The 15,798-nt window shown below is 39.5% G+C and overlaps 1 protein-coding gene across 3 annotated transcripts in view; it reads right to left on the minus strand.

The window, feature by feature from the left end:
* Positions 1 to 15,798, minus strand: part of naif1 (nuclear apoptosis inducing factor 1) — a 46,499-nt gene that overhangs the window by 10,090 nt on the left and 20,611 nt on the right. The window lies entirely within an intron of this gene.

Consider the following 15,798-nt stretch of genomic DNA (forward strand, 5'->3'; position numbering starts at 1 on the left):
CCTGGGAATAAGAACTGGAATGTGATTGTGAATTTATGACTGAAATAGAGCTGTTCATTGCTGTGCGGAAACTCGCGGCTCGTACTTTCACTTTACAAAAGGCAGCGTGTGGATCAAAACGCTGATAATTGCGTGCGATTTATCGATAAAAATGCAGACATTCTTGGCCAGAAATGCACCAAAGACGAATACATGAACTGTATATAGGCTACTCACGTTGTTTTTCGCGCAGTGAAATTGTGTGTGCGTGCATGGAGAGTGTGTTTGTGTCCACGCGCGCTTCGCATATGTATGCACGGTGAGAGTTTGTGTGTTTGTGCGCGCATCTCATATGGACATTCATATGAAATGCTCATTCTTAATACTTGTTGATAAGTGTATGTGGTCAAAGTATTTTTGGACATATAATTAGAAGAAAAATGTAAATTAAGGATGTCTTATATGCAGTAACTCTTTACATGAACACGGTAAATAAAGTCAGTATGTCAAATAAAGTCAGTAGAAAAACCTGTAACTGAATAACTATTATATATTATTCACACCAGTGAATGCTATTAAATACCACAAATGTTTACCTTGAGGATTTAAGAATTTAATTAAACATGAATATACGATTTTATATACAGTGGTTACCTAATCGGAATGTAGGTTCTACCGTCGCCGCGCTTGGCGGTACCGTTTGGCTTTGTGCGTTTGCTGGCTTTTACCGCTGAGTGGCGCTATATAACTACAGACTGACGCCTCATGCCTTAGTTCATTCTCTGCTGGATTAATGAGAAACTGAGTTTTAGAACTGCACGTAGTAGCAGGAAAAAATCAAGTAAAACATTGTAGTTAAACAAATTTATAATCACAGAACTAAAATGACAGTACAAATGTAGAATTCAAATAAAATTAAATCTTATTAGGATCAAATTTAAACAAAATAAATGTTAACACAGTGAGCCTTTAGATTTTATCACGTGTAATTAGAAAAGACGCGTGTAGGGTTTTGTGTCGTCTTATATCTTGTGTTCTTTAAATTTATAGTAGATTTATTAACTAAAATAAATGACCATAAAATTATAACATTGTCAGGACGTTCTACTGCGTCAGCTGATGTTGGTCATTCAGCCCCGCTTGTGTTTGTGCGTTATTATAAGAATGAAATGCAGTAGACTGTTATGATCTGTAAACGGGTTCGACCCATGTTGCACGGGCGGCATCATAAAGCACGGACACAAGGCGAGGTCTTACGGGGAAAAGGCTAATTTATTTAGGTAAAATGGGGAAGGAAAGTGTTGAAGGAGGGAGAATGGAAAGAAAGGAATAAAGGTTGTGCATGTGTAGTTCCGGGGGCTGTGCCACACTGGCATGCGGGCACACAGCTGACGATAAGCGTTGGTGCGCGGAGTGGCAGAACTGAGCACGCGGAGGCAGCGCTCCTGCACGCTCCCTCGTGACGGCGCTTCTCCCGCTGTCGATGGCCGGCGCGAGTTCTTGCTGACGCAAAAACCTAACCACACTTTTCCTCTTCGGCAGCGGGGCTGCGAAGGCGGGCACGGTGCGGAAGTTAAGGTGCCGCGGAAGCTCGCGCAGCTCTTTCTCGCGCTGTCCTCAGCGCCGAGATCAAAGGGCGGAATTCTAGTGTCCTTGTTTGAAGTCCCTAGGGCGCGTCACATCGCCCCACTGACATGCTTCTTTCATATTCTCCATTACATCACGTACTTCCCAGACCTCAGACAAAACTTTTATAATGCGGAGCAAGCCCAAGATCATATTAACGTTAATTATCGCCAGCCGGCACGAATAGGCGGCTCCGTCCCTTTGGTGCCTATTCAGGGAGCCTACGGAGTGCGGGAGTAGTTATAGTAGATTTGGGCGCACACCCATCACACGCGCACGCCGTGGCAGATCATCACAATTGTCCTAAACTTGTATTTCATAAGGTTTTCCAAGCGGAGGTACAGCGCAACTGGGGTCATTATTTACAATAGTAAATAATGACCCCCGGGTTTGGGGTTTGGTCTCCGGAATGTTTTAAACATTAAACGAATTTACAAAACTTTATGCGTGCGATTAAGCGCTGATTCTACGTAGGAAAGTTAAAGAAGAGGATCATGATGCAAAACTTTATGCGTGCGATTAAGCGCTGATTCTACGTAGGAAAGTAAAGAAGAGGATCATGATGCTCAACATTCCGGAGACCAAACCCCATTTAAATTAAATTAACAAATATTGCAAGTAAATAACAATAGCCCACGTTTAAAAAAGCTTTTTTATTTAGATTATAAAAAAATAATCCTGCATCTGTTTTAGGTGTTTCAGCTGCCACGTTCTACTGCGTCGGCTGATGTCGGTCATTCAGCCCCGCTTGTGTTTGTGCATTATTATAAAAATGAAATGCAGTAGACTGTTATGATCTGTAAACGGGTTTGACCCATGTTACTCAAACAACTCAGTTCAGGTGTAAGTAAATGGATAGAAAGTAAATGTCTGTGCTGTTTGGGGGAGGGACGTGCTAATGATTTGGTCGGCTCTTTGTGTGAGAGAGAGAGAGAGAGAGAGAGGTGTCGCGGTCGTTTTCAGTGAAACAAAGGCTCAGCTGAAAAATGTTAAGCACATCAGTCACTTAACCCCCAATAAAAGGTATTTGAGTATTATGATAGTTGTAATATACAGTGGTTAATCAATCGGAATGTAGGTCCTACCGTCGCCGCGCTCAGCGGTACCGTTTGGCTTTGTGCGTTTGCTGGCTTTTACCGTTGAGTGGCGCTATATAACTACAGGCTGACGCCTCATGCCTTAGTTCATTCTCTGCTGGATTAATGAGACACAGAGTTTTAGAACTGCACGTAGTAGCGGATAAAATCAAGTAAAACATTGTAGTTAAACAAATTTATAATCACAGAACTAAAATGACGATACAAATGTAGAATTTAAATTAAATTAAATCTTATTAGGATCAAATTTAAACAAAATAAATGTTAACACAGTGAGCCTTTAAATTTTATCACGTGTAATTAGAAAAGACGTGTGTAGGGTTTTGTGTCGTCTTATATCTTGTGTTCTTTAAATTTATAGTAGATTTATTAACTAAAATAAATGACCATAAAAATTATAACATTGTCAGGACGTTCTACTGCGTCAGCTGATGTTGGTCATTCAGCCCCGCTTGTGTTTGTGCGTTATTATAAGAATGAAATGCAGTAGACTGTTATAATCTGTAAACGGATTCGACCCATGTTGCACGGGCGGCACCATAAAGCACGGACACGAGGCGAGGTCTTACGGGAAAAGGGTAATTTATTTAGGTAAAATGGGGAAGGAAAGTGTTGAAGGAGGGAGAATGGAAAGAATGGGATAAAGGTTGTGCATGTGCAGTTCCGGGGGCTGTGCCACACTGGCATGCGGGCACACAGCTGACGATAAGTGTTGGTGCGCGGAGTGGCAGAACTGAGCACGCGGAGGCAGCGCTCCTGCACGCTCCCTCGTGACGGCGCTTCTCCCGCTGTCGATGGCCGGCGCGAGTTCTCGCTGACGCAAAAAACTAACCACACTTTTCCTCTTCGGCAGCGGGGCTGCGAGGGCGGGCACGGTGCGGGAGTGAAGATGCCGCGGGAGCTCGCGCAGCTCTTTCTCACGCTGTCCTCAGCACGGAGATCAAAGGGCGGAATTCTAGTGTCCTTGTTTAAAGTCCCTCGGCCGCGTCACATCTCCCCACTGACATGCTTTTTTTTATATTCTCCATTACATCACGTACTTCCCAGACCTCAGACAAACCTCCGCGCCTTGCTTTTATAATGCGGAGCAAGCCCGAGATCATATTAACGTTAATTATCGCCAGCCGGCACAAATAGGCGGCCCCGTCCCTTTGCTGCCTATTCAGGGAGCCTACGGAGTGAGGGAGTAGTTATAGTAGATTTGGGCGTACACCCATCACACGCGCACGCCGTGGCAGATCATCATAATTGTGCTAAACTTGTATTTCATAAGGTTTTCCGAGCGGTGGTACAGCGCAACGGGGGTCATTATTTACTATTAAACATTAAACGAATTTACAAAACTTTATGCGTGCGATTAAGCGCTGATTCTACGTAGGAAAGTAAAGAAGAGGATCCTGATGCTCAACATTCCGGAGACCAAACCCCATTTAAATTAAATTAACAAATATTGCATGTAAATAACAATAGCCCACGTTTAAAAAAGCATTTTTATTTAGATTATAAAAAAATAATCCTGCATCTGTTTTAGGTGTTCCAGCTGCCACTGTTCTAAAATTCAAATTAAATCAAATCTTATTGGGATCAAATTTAGGCACAATAAATGTTAACACAGTGAGCCTTTTGATTTTATCACTTGTAATTAGAAAAAAAGCGTGTATGGATTTGTGTCATCTTATTTCGTGTGTTCTTTAAATTTATAGTAGATTTATTAACTAAAATAAATGACCATAAAAATTATAACATTGTCAGGACGTTCTACTGCGTCAGCAGATGTCGGTCTTTCAGCCCTGCTTGTGTTTTTGCGTTATTATAAGAATGAAATGCAGTAGACTGTTATGATTTGTAACGGGTTCGACCCATGTTACTCAAACAACTCAGTTCAGGTGTAAGTAAATGGATAGAAAGTAAATGTCTGTGCTGTTTGGGGGAGGGACGTGCTAATGATTTGGTCGGCTCTGTGTGTGTGTGTGTGTGTGAGAGAGAGAGAGGCGTGTTGCGGTCGTTTTCAGTGAAACAAAGGCTCAGCTGAAAAATGTTAGGCACATCAGTCACTTAACCCCCAATAAAAGGTATTTGAGTGTTATGATAGTTGTAATATAACAGATGCGCACTGAATACTAAACCTAAACCAGGCACGGAGATTAATGAACCAAGATAGCCCCCATACTTGTTTAAAAAAATAAATAAATAAATAAATGCCAAAGAATATTATTGTGTATAGACTGATTAAAAACAAAACAATTTACGCTATTATAAGGAAAATCTCAAGTTCTTCCATTCTAAGGATTAAAAAGGCAACAATGTTAACTTTAGAATCTAGAATCCAGGAGATTAAAATTACACAAATTTAAATAACTTAAAGTCAGCCTCAGATTCAAGAGGTTTTTAAAGTGGGGAGAGGTGCATTTCAGTTTCTCTGAATGTATAGGTGAGAACAGCCGATTCACACCTGGGGAGGGTGATTAATTTGTATTTAAATGTTGTCTGGCATTGTAAAGCACTATAGTGACACTAAAAGAACAATCCAGGATTAATAGGAATTCTTATACTGCATAAACATTATTTAGCACAAAAAAAATTCCATAGTATTCCTCGGGAAAACTATGCGTGCGGTTGAGCGCTGGTTAGACAATAGGAAATTAAATCGGAGGGTTTTTATTTAGACTATTAAAAAAATAACCTGCGTCTATTTTTAGGCGTGCCAGCTGCCACTTTTTAGTTAGAAGTTTTCAATACAAAGCTTATAATGGCCACTTGACATGACGGAATAAGGCACGGCTGGTGATGATTGGGGTTTGTTGGGTTACAGTGGATTTTACTACGCGGTGTGAGTGCAATGGCCATCCGTCTGCTCGCGCTGACTCTGCTCTCCGCAGATGGCCGGACCGGCCCCTCCCACCTCTCGCTCCTTTGAAGTCCCCGGGGCGCGTTCCATTTGCCCTGCTTGCATGCCGCACTTCCTCGTTGTTGCACGCGCGCTGCATACACAGCGCGTAGTAAAATCCACTGTAGTCCAACAAACCCAGAGTATTTTATAGCGCGGGGTGCAAGCCCGGGCAACGATAGCAACGATAGCTCACCAGTCATGTGTAATTCTGCGGTCCCGCTGCTTCCCATGTCTGAAGGGGAGGCCGCCTAACTAGTGAGCGAGGAGCGATATTGATTTGGGCGCACGCCGTGACAGGCTCTAAAAGCTGTGTCAGATTATTGTGCAAAAACTATATAATAAAACTATATAAGACTACATGCCTTTATAAGACTCAACTTTTATTTAAGCGCACTCACAATAACGAAAAAACGTTGTGATTTTGTAAGTGTTGTGATTTTGAAAGTGTTGTAAGCTGCGCTGTTCTGTATTGTTTTTGGTGAACTTGAGCGCGTCAGAAAATGAACGCAAACGTTTTTTTTAAATGGTCAGAGTCAGTCTGCTTGCTGTTTTCCCGACGCGTTCATAATCATTAGTCTACTCCTGCCGGTGCGCTCTGGAAAACTTCATGCATGCGGCTGAGCGCTGATTAAAACTATGGAGTAAATTAAAGAGGAGAATCACGATGCCGAGTCGAAGTCCTGAGCCCAAACCTCATTTAAATTAATTAACAAATATTATAAGTAAAAAAACAATAGCCCATGTTTAGAAACCGTTTATAAATTCTTTCCGACATTAGTTGGCCCAATGTTATGCGCAGAGCGCCGGGGGATTTCCTGAAGCTCAGAAATCACTGGGCATGTTTTCTAAATAGACGCTATCTTTAATAACTGATGGAGGTTTTGAGCTGTATACACACGCATTCCTGCCTAAACAACTCTTAAAACTACACCTGTAACACAATAAACAGTAATATTTCAAACATTCTGCAGGCTGATATTTGGAGAAAGGAAAGAATAATGAATAAACCAGTTGTTGGGTCAAAATAACCCAACCAGGTGTTCATTTGTAAACTACATCTCATATGAGCCAACATGAGCAACCCAACAATGTGTTTAAAGTACCTGAAATAATCCAGAACTTAAATAACAATAAACCGATACAGAGATACGCTGTATAACGGTCACTGTTGTATTTACGGCAACGAGCGAAAATGTCACTTTGCGCCACCTGGCGGCCATTTTACGAATGACTTTGAAATGCAACTGATTTATTTTGGCCGCTGACGTTTTTACGCGGCGGTGAGCGCGACGGTAATAACCATTCCAATTGATCAACTACTGTAACAGATGCGCACTGAATACTTAACCTAAACCAGGCACGGAGATTAATAAACCAAGATAGCCCTCATACCCGTTTAAAAAAAATAAAAATACCAAAGAATATTATTGTGTATAGACTGATTAAAAACAATGCAATTTATGCTATCATAAGGAAAATCTCAAGTTCTTCCATTCCAAGGATTAAAAAAGGTAACAATGTCAACTTTAGAATCTAGAATCCAGGAGATTAAAATTACACAAATTGAAATCACTGAAAGTCTCCAGAAGAGCCTCAGATTCAAGTGGTTTTTAAAGTGTGGAGAGGTGCATTTCAGTTCCTCTGAATGTATAGGTGAGAACAGCCGATTCACACCTGGGGAGGGTGAATAATTTGTATTTGAATGTTGTCTGGCATTGTAAAGCACTATAGTGACACTAAAAGAACAACAACCCAGGATTAATAGGAATTATTTTACTGCATAAACATTATTTAGCACAAAAAAATTCCTCGCGCTCGGGAAAACTATGCGTGCGGTTGAGCGCTGATTAGACTATAGGAAATTAAAGCGGAGGGTTTTTATTTAGACTTTAAAAAAATTAAACTGCGTCTATTTTTAGGCGTGCCAGCTGCCACTTTTTAGTTAGAATGTTTTAATACAAATCTTATAATGCCCACATGACATGACGGAATAAGGCACGGCTGGTGTGAGTGCAATGGCCATCCGTCCGCTCGCGCTGACTCTGCTCTCCGCGGATGGCCGGACCGGCCCCTGCCACCTCTCGCTCCTTTGAAGTCCCTGGGGCGCGTTCCATTTGCCCTGCTTGCACGCGCGTTGCATACACAGCGCGTAGTAAAATCCACTGTAGCCCAACAAACCCCAAGTATTTTATAGGGCGGGGTGCAAGCCCGGGCAACGATAGCTCACCAGTCATGTGTAATTCTGCGGTCCCGCTGCTTCCCATGTCTGAAGGGGAGGCCGCCTAACTAGTGAGCGAGGAGCGATATTGATTTAGGCGCACGCCGTAAGAGGCTGAAAAAAACTGTTGTCAGATTAATGTGCAAAAACTATATAATATAAGACTACATGCCTTTATAAGACTTAACTTTTATTTAAGCGCACTCACGATAACGAAAAAACTTTGTGATTTTGTAAGTGTTGTGATTTTGTAAGTGTTGTAAGCTGCGCTGTTCTGTATTGTTTTTGGTGAACTTGAGCGCGTCAGAAAATGAACGCAAACGTTTTTTTAAATGGTAAGAGTAAGTCTGCTTGCTGTTTTCCCGACACATTCATAATCATTAGTCTACTTCTGCCGGTGCGCTCTGGAAAACTTTATGCATGCGGCTGAGCGCTGATTAAAACTATGTAGTAAATTAAAGAGGAGAATCACGCTGCCGAATCGAAGTCCTAAGCCCAAACCTCATTTAAATTAAATTAACAAATATTATAAGTAAAAAACAATAGCGCACATTTAGAAACCGTTTATAAATTCTTTCTGACATGAGTTGGCCCGGTGTTATGCACAGAGCGTCGGGAGATTTCCTGAAGCTTCGAAATCGCTGGGGCAATTTTTCTAAATAGACGCTATCTTTAATAACTGATGAAGGTTTTGAGCTGTATACACATGCATTCCTGCCTAAACAACTCTTAAAGCTACACCTGTGACACAATAACAGTAATATTTTAAACATTCTGCAGGCTGATATTTGGAGAAAGGAAAGAATAATGAATAAACCAGTTGTTAGGTCAAAATAACCCAACCAGGTGTTCATTTGTAAACTACATCTCATATGAGCCAACATGAGCAACCCAACAATGTGTTTAAAGTACCTAAAATAATCCAGAACTTAAATAACAATAAACCGATACAGAGATACGTTATATAACAGCCACTATTGTATTTACTGCAACGAGCGAAAATGTCACTTTGCGCCACCTGGCGGCCATTTTACGAATGACTTTGAAATGCAACTGATTTATTTTGGCCGCTGATGTTTTTACACGGCGGTGAGCGCGACGGTAATAACCATTCCAATTGATTAACTACTGTGTATATATATATATATATATATATATATATATAAACAAACACATACATGTGTGTCATTTTATTTAAAATCCAGCATTTTAATAGTTTGTGATCGGTGCATGAGTGTCAACTAGCACGTTCTGTAATAATCCATTGTCTTTTAGAGCCCCTTACTAAAGCATTCGCTAGTTTTTCAGTTGATATACAGGTCAATCTGCATTTGAAAAGAATTAAAAATAAGCAAAATCAACCAGAAGCTCTCTCTCTCTCTCTCTCTGTATATATATATATATATATATACATATACACACACACATACATACACACTCACCTAAAAGATTATTAGGAACACCATACTAATACGGTGTTTGACCTCCTTTTGCCTTAATTGTACGTGGCATTGATTTAACAAGGTGCTGAAAGCATTCTTCAGAAATGTTGGCCCATATTGATAGGATAGCATCTTGCAGTTGATGGAGATTTATGGGATGCACATCCAGGGCACGAAGCTCCCGTTCCACCACATCCCAAAGATGCTCTATTGGGTTGAGATCTGGTGACTGTGGGGGCCATTTTAGTACAGTGAACTCATTGTCATGTTCAAGAAACTAATTTGAAATTATTCAAGCTTTGTGACATGGTGCATTATCCTGCTGGAAGTAGCCATCAGAGGATGGGTACATGGTGGTCATAAAGGGATGGACATGGTCAGAAACAATGCTCAGGTAGCCCATGGCATTTAAACGATGATCAAATGGCACTAAGGGGTCTTAAGTGTGCCAAGAAAACATCCTCCACACCATTACAGCACCACTACCAGCCTGCACAGTGGTAACAAGGCATGATGGATCCATGTTCTCATTCTGTTTACGACAAATTCTAACTCTACTATTTGAATGTCTCAACAGAAATTAAGACTCATCAGACCAGGCAACATTTTTCCAGTCTTCAACTGTCCAATTTTGGTGAGCTCGTGCAAATTGTATTCACTTTTTCCTATTTGTAGTGGAGATGAGTGGTACCCGGTGGGGTCTTCTGCTGTTGTAGCCCATCCGCCTCAAGGTTGTGCATGTTGTGGCTTCACAACTGCTTTGCTGCATACCTCGGTTGTAACGAGTGGTTATTTCAGTCAAAGCTGCTCTTTTATCAGCTTGAATCAGTCGGCCCATTCTCCTCTGACCTCTAGCATCAACAAGGCATTTTCGCCCACAGGACCGCCAAAAACTGGATGTTTTTCCCTTTTCACACCATTCTTTGTAAACCCTAGAAATGGTGGTGCGTGAAAATCCCAGTAACTGAGCAGATTGTGAAGTACTCAGACCAGCCCGTCTGGCACCAACAACTATACCACGCTAAAAATTGCTTAAATCACCTTTCTTTCCCATTCTGACATTCAGTTTGGAGTTCAGGAGATTGTCTTGACGAGAGCCACATCCCTAAATGCATTAAAGCAACTGCCATGTGATTGGTTGATTAGGTAATTGCATTAATTGAGAAATTGAACAGGTGTTCCTAATAATCCTTTAGGTGTGTGTATATATATATATATATATATATATATATATAAATGAAACAGAATCTCTCCAAGTACTGTAAGTAAGCATGATAATAAATAATGAATAATTATCATGTTCCTGTGTTTATGCAGTAATTTGGTTATGTTTACCCCATGGTTTAAAGCGTGGTTTCGGTCGCGTAGTATTCAGAGAATAGACTAAAACAAAATCATAATTGCTTCAGCATTGGAAACAATATTGTTTAGGCTAACTTTATTAAAGATTATTCACTTTTGTATTTTTGTTGTACTTCACCTTTTTGCACATGTGCGGAATTCTTTAAATGTAAACAGAAAATAATAGTAGGCTGGTAGGAACGTTATTTTTCATATAACTTAAACGGCTGAATTAAGTTAAATATACACAATAAATTAATAATTGCGTTTGCTTTACATTTGAGCACTCGTGTAAATAGCTTTTTCATCGCATATGTATTTGTTTAAAGGGATGGCATTTGAGTTTTCATTTTGAGATTTGAATATTCGGGGGGAAAAAACAAAACAAATTTAACCCGTGACATCGATCCCTGTGAAGCGGTTCTCATTTGCGCTTAAATGACTAGCCCTTGTGGCTAACTTGTGTCATGCACACTTGGTCCGTGACCAGCACTAGAACACGGAAATAACACGGTCGCGAACCAGGAAGCATAAAAGTAGACTAAATGGCGCGGCACGTCGCTCAGTCATTGAGTTCGTCCATGTCGCTTTGGACGCTTTCGCCGATTCGCGAGTACTTACTTTATTGTGTTTGCTTTCAGATTGAGTGTGTGTGTGTGTTAATAGGATGCAGGTTAAATTGTGTTTATCCCTTGCTCCCCACTCTTGAGAGTCCTTAAAACAATGGTAACGCATGGTTATCCTGCCTACTCGTGTTACTCTGCGTTTGGGTTTACCATCCACACTATAAAGGGCTAACTGCTAAAGCTACGTCTTCTGGTCTACTCAGGTTAGTTCATGACAACTTGCCTGTATCCATATTACACAAAAATGCGACTTTGCACTCCCCTGCGTCCACAGCAGTTGGATAAACGGTTCTCGACATAAAAATGCAACAGACAGACACACAAAGAGATTCCTGCCTTTATTAGAGATAAGAATATATTCAGCCCCCTTCCACCTAAGCTTCGAATATTCGATGTTGATCAATACCGAATACTCAACGCTCAAAAAATAGTATTCGGACTAGCCCTAGTAATTTACTTGCGATTGTACTGTAAACTACGTATCTACAGTATAAGCATATTTAACTACTTCAGCAGTGAATGAGAAATTGGGTTGGTCTGGCTTTAAGATAAAGTTCTTATTTGATAAAATTTTATCATTTAATTAATTATCTTATTATAAACATAATTCTTATTCCCTATATTCTTGTCGAGTATAGTCCTTCGTGTCTGCATTTTTTCGCACGCGTTTATCATCGTTTTGATCAAAACGCTGCCTTTTGTTAAGGCTGCGGGTTTATACACGCCGATAAATAAATTTTAGATTTTAAAGCATCTTTTTAGGCCTAAATATTCATTTTTATTTATGGCCAGGTGTATTATGAAGTGAAGACCTGTTGTTCAGTTGTCCCCTGCACGGTGTATCTGCACGGAGAGATTGTGTGTGTGCACAGAGAGTTTGTATGTGTGTTTGTGACGTTATCTTCTCCTTCAGACAGGCTTCCAACCAACCAACTCAGAAGGCTATGTGTCATAGCCGATAACTGCTCCTTTGATCTGCTGATAACAGCAGAGCGCCAACTGTAGCCTGTACAAGCCAATCCCTTCCCCCAAATATAGTGTGAATGTCTGCAACAATCACTAAGAACGTGTGAGTTGACGCCCATGTACCAATCACTAACGAATAAATTGTTGGATTTTAATTAAAATGGTACTTTTTATATATATAAAGTGTATATATATAAAGTGTATATATATATATATATATATATATATATATATATATTCGTGTTTAATTAAATTCTTAAATCATCGTCTTTACCCATGGGTTTACTGCATATACCCCGGAACAAAAGGGAGGGAACAGAGAAGTTTCTTTTTCCGTTTTTTGCATCGAGTTTAACCATGCAGCACTTATTTATGCAGCACTTATTCATAGCAAAAGCAACCCAACAGTGTGATTGAAGTACCCGAAATAACACAGAATTTTGACCCAGCATAAACAACCCAATGATGTGTTTACAGAAACCCAGCATTTTTTAGTGTACAATACTACTCCTAATGAATGGACAAAGCACAGTCAAAGCCCGGGGATTCTGCGTGATGCCGTGTTGTATATAGTAAGTAGCATATATTTTTGTGTTTGTTTTATTTCATGTCTGTAGTTTTATTGATAAATCTGCTTATATCTGAGCACGCGTTTATTAGCCTTTTGATCAAAAAGCTGCATGTGCAACTCACTTTTCCTTTTGCACAAGGCAGTGTTTATTGTTTATTGTATATTTAAAGCGCATAAACACAATAAAACAATAATGTTTTAGGCTAACATATCATACATCTTTGTAGTCTTTTTGCACACGCGCAGGTGCGAAAGTACAATAATAATAATGATAATAATAATAAATTCAAAGCACTACTACTACTAATAGTAATAATACTGAATGGAGAAAGCACAGTTAAAGAAGTATCATCATTGAAGGAGAGAAGAAAATGAAGAATAAATACATATCAGTATTTACAGTTTGAGCTCGACACGTTTATGAGCTCTGTCGCTTGCTTTAAATGGGCGCCTAGGAGACATAACACATTTTCGGCTTCAGTAGACACACAATACTTCACACAGAAACACGACTGCCCCCTACAGGTAATGAAGCTGCGACAAGTCACGGGATCCCTTTTCTTGGAACGTGCATTCTTAATGGCCAGGTCTGTACATGAGCTCAAAAGCAGTGTAATGTCTAATATTGATTATTGATTACAAAAAGAATAACAAGTCCGTATGAATGGTCGTGCATTACCTGCAGAGATGCACAGTTTTGCACGGTGAACAACTCATCTTGATAAAACCCAGAAAGATCAGTAAAACTCGACAATGGAAACACAGCAATGGTCAATGAACAGCTAAACCAATTTTAAATTCAAATGTTCATTACTTTTGAAATGTGTAAATTTTATTGCTTACCTGGAATGACGTTGCAAAATACAGAACTTACAAACTTCTCAATAACAATAATAATCATAATAATAATTATTTTATTATTATTATTATTATTACCATCATCATTATCTAGTATTGTAACTGTAATTAGGTCTCAAAAACAACCTTCAGATCTGGCCTGTAAAAACGCATGTTTTCGGAAAAGGGATCCCACGACTGTGAAAATCCCCTTCATTACCTGTAGGGAGCAGTCGTGTTTCAGTCTAAAGTATTGTGTGTCTACTGAAGCCGAAAAATATTGTGTCTCTTAGGCGCCCATTGACAGTAAGCGACAGAGCTCATAAACGTGTCAAGCTCAAACTGATATGTATTTATTCTTCATTTTCATTCAGAATTATTATTATTAGTAGTAGTAGTTCTCTGAATTTATTATTATTAAGTTGGCTTGAGAAAGCCAATTTACTGATATCCGACTTAAACTTCTTATTATTCTGAGACTAAAATTATCAACTCTAACTCCTCCTAGAGCTTTAACTCTACAAACTCCAAACTCAGCCCAGATCTTCAGACTGATCTGACCGGGTGTGCTATATCTTTTCTAACTGATCGGACTTACGGTTTTCCTAAAAATGACATTTAAAACTGGGAAAAATCCCATAGACTTACATTGACGGAATGTTCAAATGAGCCAGCACTTTTCAAAAAATTCCAACTGTCAAAATCCCCAGAATCCTTTGAGACTCATTCAAACTTCCCTTCTATATACTGTATTTCTAATCTATTCAAACTCATTCAAACTCATCTATCTTAGAAACATGCTAGCGCCTTGCTAATCATGCTAGAAACATGCTAGCGCCTTTGCTAATGATGCTAGAAACATGTTAGCAACTTTGCTAATCATGCCAGAAACATGCTAGCAACTTTGCTAATCAATCCAGAAACATGCTAGCAACTTGCTAATCAATCCAGAAACATGCTAGCAACTTGCTAATCATGCTTGAAACATGCTAGTAACTTTGCTAATCATGCTAGAAACATACTAGTAACTTGCTAATCATGTTAGAAACATGCTAGCAACTTTGCTAATCATGCTAGAAACATGCTAGCGCCTTTGCTAATCATGCTAGAAACATTTTAGCAACTTTGCTAATCATGCTAGAAACATGCTAACAACTTGCTAATCATGCCAGAAACTTGCTAGCAACTTTGCTTATCCTGTTAGAAACATGATAGCAACTTTGCTAATCATGCTAGAAACATGCTAGCGACTTGCTAATCATGCTTGAAACATGCTAGTAACTTTGCTAATCATGCTAGAAACATGCTAGCGACTTGCTAACCATGCTAGAAACATGCTAACGACTTGCTAGTCATGCTAGAAACATGCTAGCGACTTGCTTATCATGCTAGAAACATGCTAGGAACATGCTAATCATGCTAGCGACTTTGCTAATCATGCTAGAAACATACTAGTGACTTTGCTAATCATGCTAGAAACATGCTAATCATGCTAGAAACATGCTAACGACTTTGCTAGTCATGCTATAAACATGCTAATCATGCTAGAAACATGCTTGCAACTTGCTAATCATGCTAGAAACATGCTAGCGACTTTGCTAATCGTGCTAGAAACATGCTAGCAACATGCTAGCAACATCATAATCATGCTAGCAACATGCTAGTAACTTACTACAAATTCTAGCACCATGCTAGTAACTTGCTAATCATGCTAGCAATATGGTAGTAACTTGCTAATCATGCCTGAAACATGCTAGCAACATGCTAGTAAATTGGTAGTCATGTTAACAACATGCTAGTAACTTGCTAATCATGCTAGAAAAATTCTGGTAACTTGCTAATCATACTAGCAACATGTTAGTGACATTCATCAATGTGTGTAATGTGCGCTGCAGGTGCAAAACATTTTGGATTATTATCCAAGTTGTAGGCTAGTCAATATGGGTGGTATCTGACATTAAGGGTCCGCAACTGTAACCACAAACTCCATAGTGAATTAATCTATCTATCCATCAATCTATATATCTGTAAGTGTCTATCTGTCTGACACTATCTATCTATCTGTCTTTTAAACCTTTTAAACTTAAACTGTTTTAACTTTTTTAACTTCTTAAACTATTTTAAACTTTTCACACTTTTAAACTTCTATCTCCGGCTTTCTCAAGCCAACTTAAAGTTTGTCTAAACAAACTTTTTTATCTAGTT

This window comes from Clarias gariepinus, chromosome 9, assembly GCF_024256425.1.
Source record: "Clarias gariepinus isolate MV-2021 ecotype Netherlands chromosome 9, CGAR_prim_01v2, whole genome shotgun sequence".
Taxonomy (NCBI): domain Eukaryota; kingdom Metazoa; phylum Chordata; class Actinopteri; order Siluriformes; family Clariidae; genus Clarias; species Clarias gariepinus.